The 6,523-nt window shown below is 41.3% G+C and overlaps 1 protein-coding gene across 1 annotated transcript in view; it reads right to left on the reverse strand.

Moving 5' to 3' along the window:
- LOC128685258 (techylectin-5B) overlaps nucleotides 1-3,301 on the reverse strand; it is a 52,237-nt gene extending 48,936 nt beyond the window's left edge. The window contains exon 1 of the mRNA XM_070083025.1: nucleotides 3,201-3,301. The gene's annotated coding sequence lies outside the window, so the exon portion shown is untranslated. The remainder of the gene's footprint in view (nucleotides 1-3,200) is intronic.
- Between the last annotated feature and the right edge of the window lie 3,222 nt (nucleotides 3,302-6,523).

A 6,523-nucleotide genomic window follows, 5' to 3' on the forward strand; every position in this document is an offset into this window, starting at 1 on the left:
GCATATGAGAAGTTTTTACAAAGTAGAAGTGATGCAAGGAGGGAAGAGTATATGGAGAAAAAGAGAGAGGTTAAGAGAGTGGTGAAGCAATGTAAAAAGAGAGCAAATGAGAGAGTGGGTGAGATGTTATCAACAAATTTTGTTGAAAATAAGAAAAAGTTTTGGAGTGAGATTAACAAGTTAAGAAAGCCTAGAGAACAAATTGATTTGTCAGTTAAAAATAGGAGAGGAGAGTTATTAAATGGAGAGTTAGAGGTATTGGGAAGATGGAAGGAATATTTTGAGGAATTGTTAAATGTTGATGAAGATAGGGAAGCTGTGATTTCGTGTATAGGGCAAGGAGGAATAACATCTTGTAGGAGTGAGGAAGAGCCAGTTGTGAGTGTGGGGGAAGTTCGTGAGGCAGTAGGTAAAATGAAAGGGGGTAAGGCAGCCGGGATTGATGGGATAAAGATAGAAATGTTAAAAGCAGGTGGGGATATAGTTTTGGAGTGGTTGGTGCAATTATTTAATAAATGTATGGAAGAGGGTAAGGTACCTAGGGATTGGCAGAGAGCATGCATAGTTCCTTTGTATAAAGGCAAAGGGGATAAAAGAGAGTGCAAAAACTATAGGGGGATAAGTCTGTTGAGTGTACCTGGTAAAGTGTATGGTAGAGTTATAATTGAAAGAATTAAGAGTAAGACGGAGAATAGGATAGCAGATGAACAAGGAGGCTTTAGGAAAGGTAGGGGGTGTGTGGACCAGGTGTTTACAGTGAAACATATAAGTGAACAGTATTTAGATAAGGCTAAAGAGGTCTTTGTGGCATTTATGGATTTGGAAAAGGCGTATGACAGGGTGGATAGGGGGGCAATGTGGCAGATGTTGCAAGTGTATGGTGTAGGAGGTAGGTTACTGAAAGCAGTGAAGAGTTTTTACGAGGATAGTGAGGCTCAAGTTAGAGTATGTAGGAAAGAGGGAAATTTTTTCCCAGTAAAAGTAGGCCTTAGACAAGGATGTGTGATGTCACCGTGGTTGTTTAATATATTTATAGATGGGGTTGTAAGAGAAGTAAATGCGAGGGTCTTGGCAAGAGGCGTGGAGTTAAAAGATAAAGAATCACACACAAAGTGGGAGTTGTCACAGCTTCTCTTTGCTGATGACACTGTGCTCTTGGGAGATTCTGAAGAGAAGTTGCAGAGATTGGTGGATGAATTTGGTAGGGTGTGCAAAAGAAGAAAATTAAAGGTGAATACAGGAAAGAGTAAGGTTATGAGGATAACAAAAAGATTAGGTGATGAAAGATTGAATATCAGATTGGAGGGAGAGAGTATGGAGGAGGTGAACGTATTCAGATATTTGGGAGTGGACGTGTCAGCGGATGGGTCTATGAAAGATGAGGTGAATCATAGAATTGATGAGGGAAAAAGAGTGAGTGGTGCACTTAGGAGTCTGTGGAGACAAAGAACTTTGTCCTTGGAGGCAAAGAGGGGAATGTATGAGAGTATAGTTTTACCAACGCTCTTATATGGGTGTGAAGCGTGGGTGATGAATGTTGCAGCGAGGAGAAGGCTGGAGGCAGTGGAGATGTCATGTCTGAGGGCAATGTGTGGTGTGAATATAATGCAGAGAATTAGTAGTTTGGAAGTTAGGAGGAGGTGCGGGATTACCAAAACTGTTGTCCAGAGGGCTGAGGAAGGGTTGTTGAGGTGGTTCGGACATGTAGAGAGAATGGAGCGAAACAGAATGACTTCAAGAGTGTATCAGTCTGTAGTGGAAGGAAGGCGGGGTAGGGGTCGGCCTAGGAAGGGTTGGAGGGAGGGGGTAAAGGAGGTTTTGTGTGCGAGGGGCTTGGACTTCCAGCAGGCATGCGTGAGCGTGTTTGATAGGAGTGAATGGAGACAAATGGTTTTTAATACTTGACGTGCTGTTGGAGTGTGAGCAAAGTAACATTTATGAAGGGATTCAGGGAAACCGGCAGGCCGGACTTGAGTTCTGGAGATGGGAAGTACAGTGTCTGCACTCTGAAGGATGGGTGTTAATGTTGCAGTTTAAAAACTGTAGTGTAAAGCACCCTTCTGGCAAGACAGTGATGGAGTGAATGATGGTGAAAGTTTTTCTTTTTCGGGCCACCCTGCCTTGGTGGGAATCGGCCAGTGTGATAATAATAATAATATAAAATACTGAGAGGAATGGACAAGGTGGACAGAGACAGTATGTTCCAGAGATGGGACACAGCAACAAGGGGACACAGTTGGCAGTTGAAGACCTAGATGAATCACAGGGTTGTTAGGAAGTATTTCTTCAGTCACAGAATTGTCAGGAAATGGAATAGTCTGGGAAGTGATGTAGTGGAGACAGGATCCATGTATTGCTTTAAGAAGAGGTATGATAAAGCTCATGGCGCAGGAAGAGTGGCCTAGTAGCTGCCAGTGAAAAGGCGGGGGCAGGAGCTGTGAATCGACCCCTGCAACCACAACTAGGTGAGTACAACAGTGAGGTAAGCCTCAGGTAGGCCTATTGGCCTATACGAGGCAGCGCCTGTTGAACCCTCATCAGATAGATGATAAAAGACAAACGTAACCATTTCTACATTTCTCATAATGTCAACTCACAGACACATATTTATTGATAATAGATGATTAATAGCAAAAATATATATAAAATTATATTGCAAAAAAAAATTGTATACAGAATTTTCATATATTTTCTGTAGATTGAACAAGAGTGTGAAGAAGAAGTTAGGTTGGTTACTGGGGGTTTAAGAAACCACTGACTACACTAGGGTCAATAAGGCTACACGTAATCTGACCACCAGACAAGAATATTTCAATCCCTACAACAGGGACTGAAATAAACTCTTCACATATATATGTTAAAAGAAGTGGACCTCAGTATGTATAAATCCCGTAATCTTATAGTCACAATAATTTACACTTACTGAAGACTTGAATAGACTCTACGAGGTTACTGTTACCATTACTTCCTCCATTAATAATTCTCTTGCACTGATCAAGAAAGCCCTTCTGATGTCACTAGAATTGTTCCCAAATGAATTTCTTCAAAGCAGACCACAGATTCTTAGTATAATACGTCAGTGGTAATGTGTTTAGAAAAAAAAAATACGAAATTATCACAACTGAAAATTGTATTAAATTTTGTTTTTGGCACTAAGAATTCATTAACACACGTTATAATCAGTATAATCCTGCCCTCACCTTCCTCCCGTCAGAGGTAGAGTCAGCCACTGAAGTGAGACTTTGGCAGTGGTTTCACCCCTTAATTCCCCTCCTGTGACGTCACTCCCTCCCTTCTCCTCCCCTCGGCTTGTTTACATCTGAGAATAAGAGGTCCGGGACACCCTCATCTTGTGCTCTTCCTCCCTCTGAGTCATTGTTTATACTCGCCCTCCAGCTTGTGTTGAAGTGCTTAACACATAACTGTGCTGACATAAATGCGATGACACACAGCTTTCTTAACCCACCACCACAATCCTATAATCCGACCTGCTTGACTACTTTGGACCATCATAGGTGCCCATAACACTTGTATACCCATAGCACCTGTGAGCCCATGGGAATGGGTGGGATAATGGAGTTGTAGAACCTTTTCACCACCAAATAAGAATATTTTATTCCTTAGTTTAGGGATTAAAGTAAACTCTCAGCATATATACGCTGAGAAAAATACACCCCTTGGTGAATATAACCTGTATATGTGTATATCCAGAATATCTGCATGCCCTCAACACCCTCGTAAAAATTTCTGTATGTTAGTATGGATTTTATAAATAAAAACACACTTACTTAGATATCAGGTTCTCCTGACTGAGCTAAACTAAGGTAAAGCTATATTTTGCATTATTAATATCTTAATATTAGCGAGGGTACTTCAATCAATCCTAGGTACTAGAGGTACCCTGTCCATACTTACATCATCCCTGGTTACTTCTCATTCAGTAGGAGCTGTATGATTACTGCTTGTAAATAATAATAATAATTGCATAAATTAACGAGGCGTATTGAGTCAGAAAACAAACTCACTATTTGCAAGACGCGTTGATTATGAATAATTATGAAAGAAATGGTTATAATCGTAACTATAGTGTTTAAAGGGGTGGACTAATAAGCTAGTGGAAAGTCTATCAGATGACCAAAAGCGCCAGTGGTGGATAATGATGTGATTTTCTTAGTCCAAAGGCCACTTTGGGGGAATGTTATTAACAAAGGGTGTTTATTATTTATATTAGAAGACCGACTATCTTAGGACTACACCATCTTCACCTTGGAGTCCTTCATTCTTGTGTCTCCCATAGCTGTAATAAGGTGAAACGTGCAAGGGTCATATATGCACATTAACGTCACATGATCTACTATCACACAAGTGTATCTCACGTGCTGAGATCAGGTGATTTACCTGGTGTGGGTTGATCGTCCACTTATCACGGCGTTCCAAAGGTAAATGTCCTATGTCCTACAACAGACCGTGATTGGATTACTGCACCGCCCTTATAATTTCCGGACTTGTATTAAAGACTGGACTTACCTTAGCTCTTGTCAATTTGAGCTGTAACACTACCGTGTCTTGGACGCCGATATCCGATGACTTGATTGAAGATACGTCGTCTGTTCCCCCGAATATTCACAGGGGACGTCCCAACGTCTGTTCGTTTTTTAGTGACGTTGAACATTGTCTATAGAATAATGTTGTGAGAAATTATGTGTATGAAGCTTACAGGCACAGCCCTGAATTATTACACATACATAATTTGGGGAGGACACAGTTAAAACAGACATAACACTTATCGATATTAGTTGTACCTCGGAGACGGGTAGGATTTTAGGGACACGGTCACAATAGTATCCCTCCTTCGATACCCACCCACTCATCCCACACTCACATAAGCTGAAATTTTAATTATGAATTATTAAATTTAAACCAGTAACACTGGCAAAGTATGTTTGTGGACTGTATATGAATTATTAATGACTTGATTTTACTAGTGATTTGGTCCACAAAATATACACATTTATAGGAGAATGTATATAGAGAATGTGCATAAATTACATATATCCATTTTACATTGCATAATAAGTGCATCATTATAAATACAAAATTATAATGAACACTTAACCAGATATTTCTTGGGTCTCACATCCTGTGCGCGGTGTCAAAGGATTACAGAGGTACGTAATGGGTCCAGGGACTGGACTCCAAAGTTTTGATAGCTGGACAGATGTACTAATATTGGTTAATATAGCAATCTACTGTAAAACTAAGTGTGAAGCTTACATAGATGAGGTGCCACGTTTCCAGACGCCGCCGCATCTCTTTATATTCCAAATATCAGCTTTATTATAGCTGAGTCACAACTATAGGAGTCCACTTATTTCATGGTCGTCCATTCACGCCGATACATTCCTTATCGAACGTGATTAAAAGAGATTTTCCTCTACAACACTCTCCAATTGTTATAAACTACGCCATATTTCGACGCAACTCTCCATCCTGTCTGTTGGTTCTCTTATGACTTGAAACCTTTCCAAAAGCCACATCAACACCACATTTTATAAACACTCTAGTATTATTCAGTTTTTACACTCTTATTTCAGGAAAATTATAAAAAAATTCCACAACTGTGGAGAGTTGGTCACATATACCAGCGTTGTAGGTCACTTTACATGTTACGACTGTAGAACACACAATACAATCGTTGACTAGGATGGATAATGAGAACTTTCAAAACGATCGTTTTCAAATCACTTGTTCTCTCTAGGCTGGAATACTGCTGTACATTAACATCTCCATACAAAGCAGGTGAAATCGCAGATCTAGAGAGTGTACAGAGATCCTTTACTGCACGTATAAGTTCTGTCAAGCACCTTAACTACTGGGAACGCTTGGAAGCACTTGACTTGTACTCGTTGGAACGCAGGAGGGAGAGATATATCATAATCTACACTTGGAAAATCTTGGAAGGAATGGTCCCAAATCTGCACACAGAAATCACTCCCTACGAAAGTAAAAGACTGGGCAGGCGATGCAAAATGCCGCCAATAAAAAGTAGGGGCGCCATTGGTACACTAAGAAAACACCATAAGTGTCCGGGGCCCAAAACTGTTCAACAGCCTCCCATCAAGCATTAGGGGAATTGCCAATAAACCCCTGGCTGCCTTCAAGAGAGAGCTGGACAGATACCTAAAGTCGGTGCCGGATTAGCCGGGCTGTGGCTCGTACGTCGGACTGCGTGCGGCCTGCAGTAACAGCCTAGTTGATCAGGCCCTGATCCATCGGGAGGCCTGGTCGTGGACCGGGCCGCGGGGGCGTTGATCCCCGGAATAACCTCCAGGTAACCTCCAGGTAACTCTTCAACGTCACTAGAATTCACCATCAGAAGTTCACGACGAGTCACTCGCAAACATATATTTTTACGTCTGCGGTTAATGATGTTTCAAGTTTGAAAGTGATGTGATCTTGAGGTAGTAACTATTTCTGCAACTGCCGCCACTCAACTTGTCGCTCCACGCCCCGGGATCGAAAA

This window comes from Cherax quadricarinatus, chromosome 8 (genome assembly GCF_038502225.1).
Source record: "Cherax quadricarinatus isolate ZL_2023a chromosome 8, ASM3850222v1, whole genome shotgun sequence".
NCBI lineage: Eukaryota > Metazoa > Arthropoda > Malacostraca > Decapoda > Parastacidae > Cherax > Cherax quadricarinatus.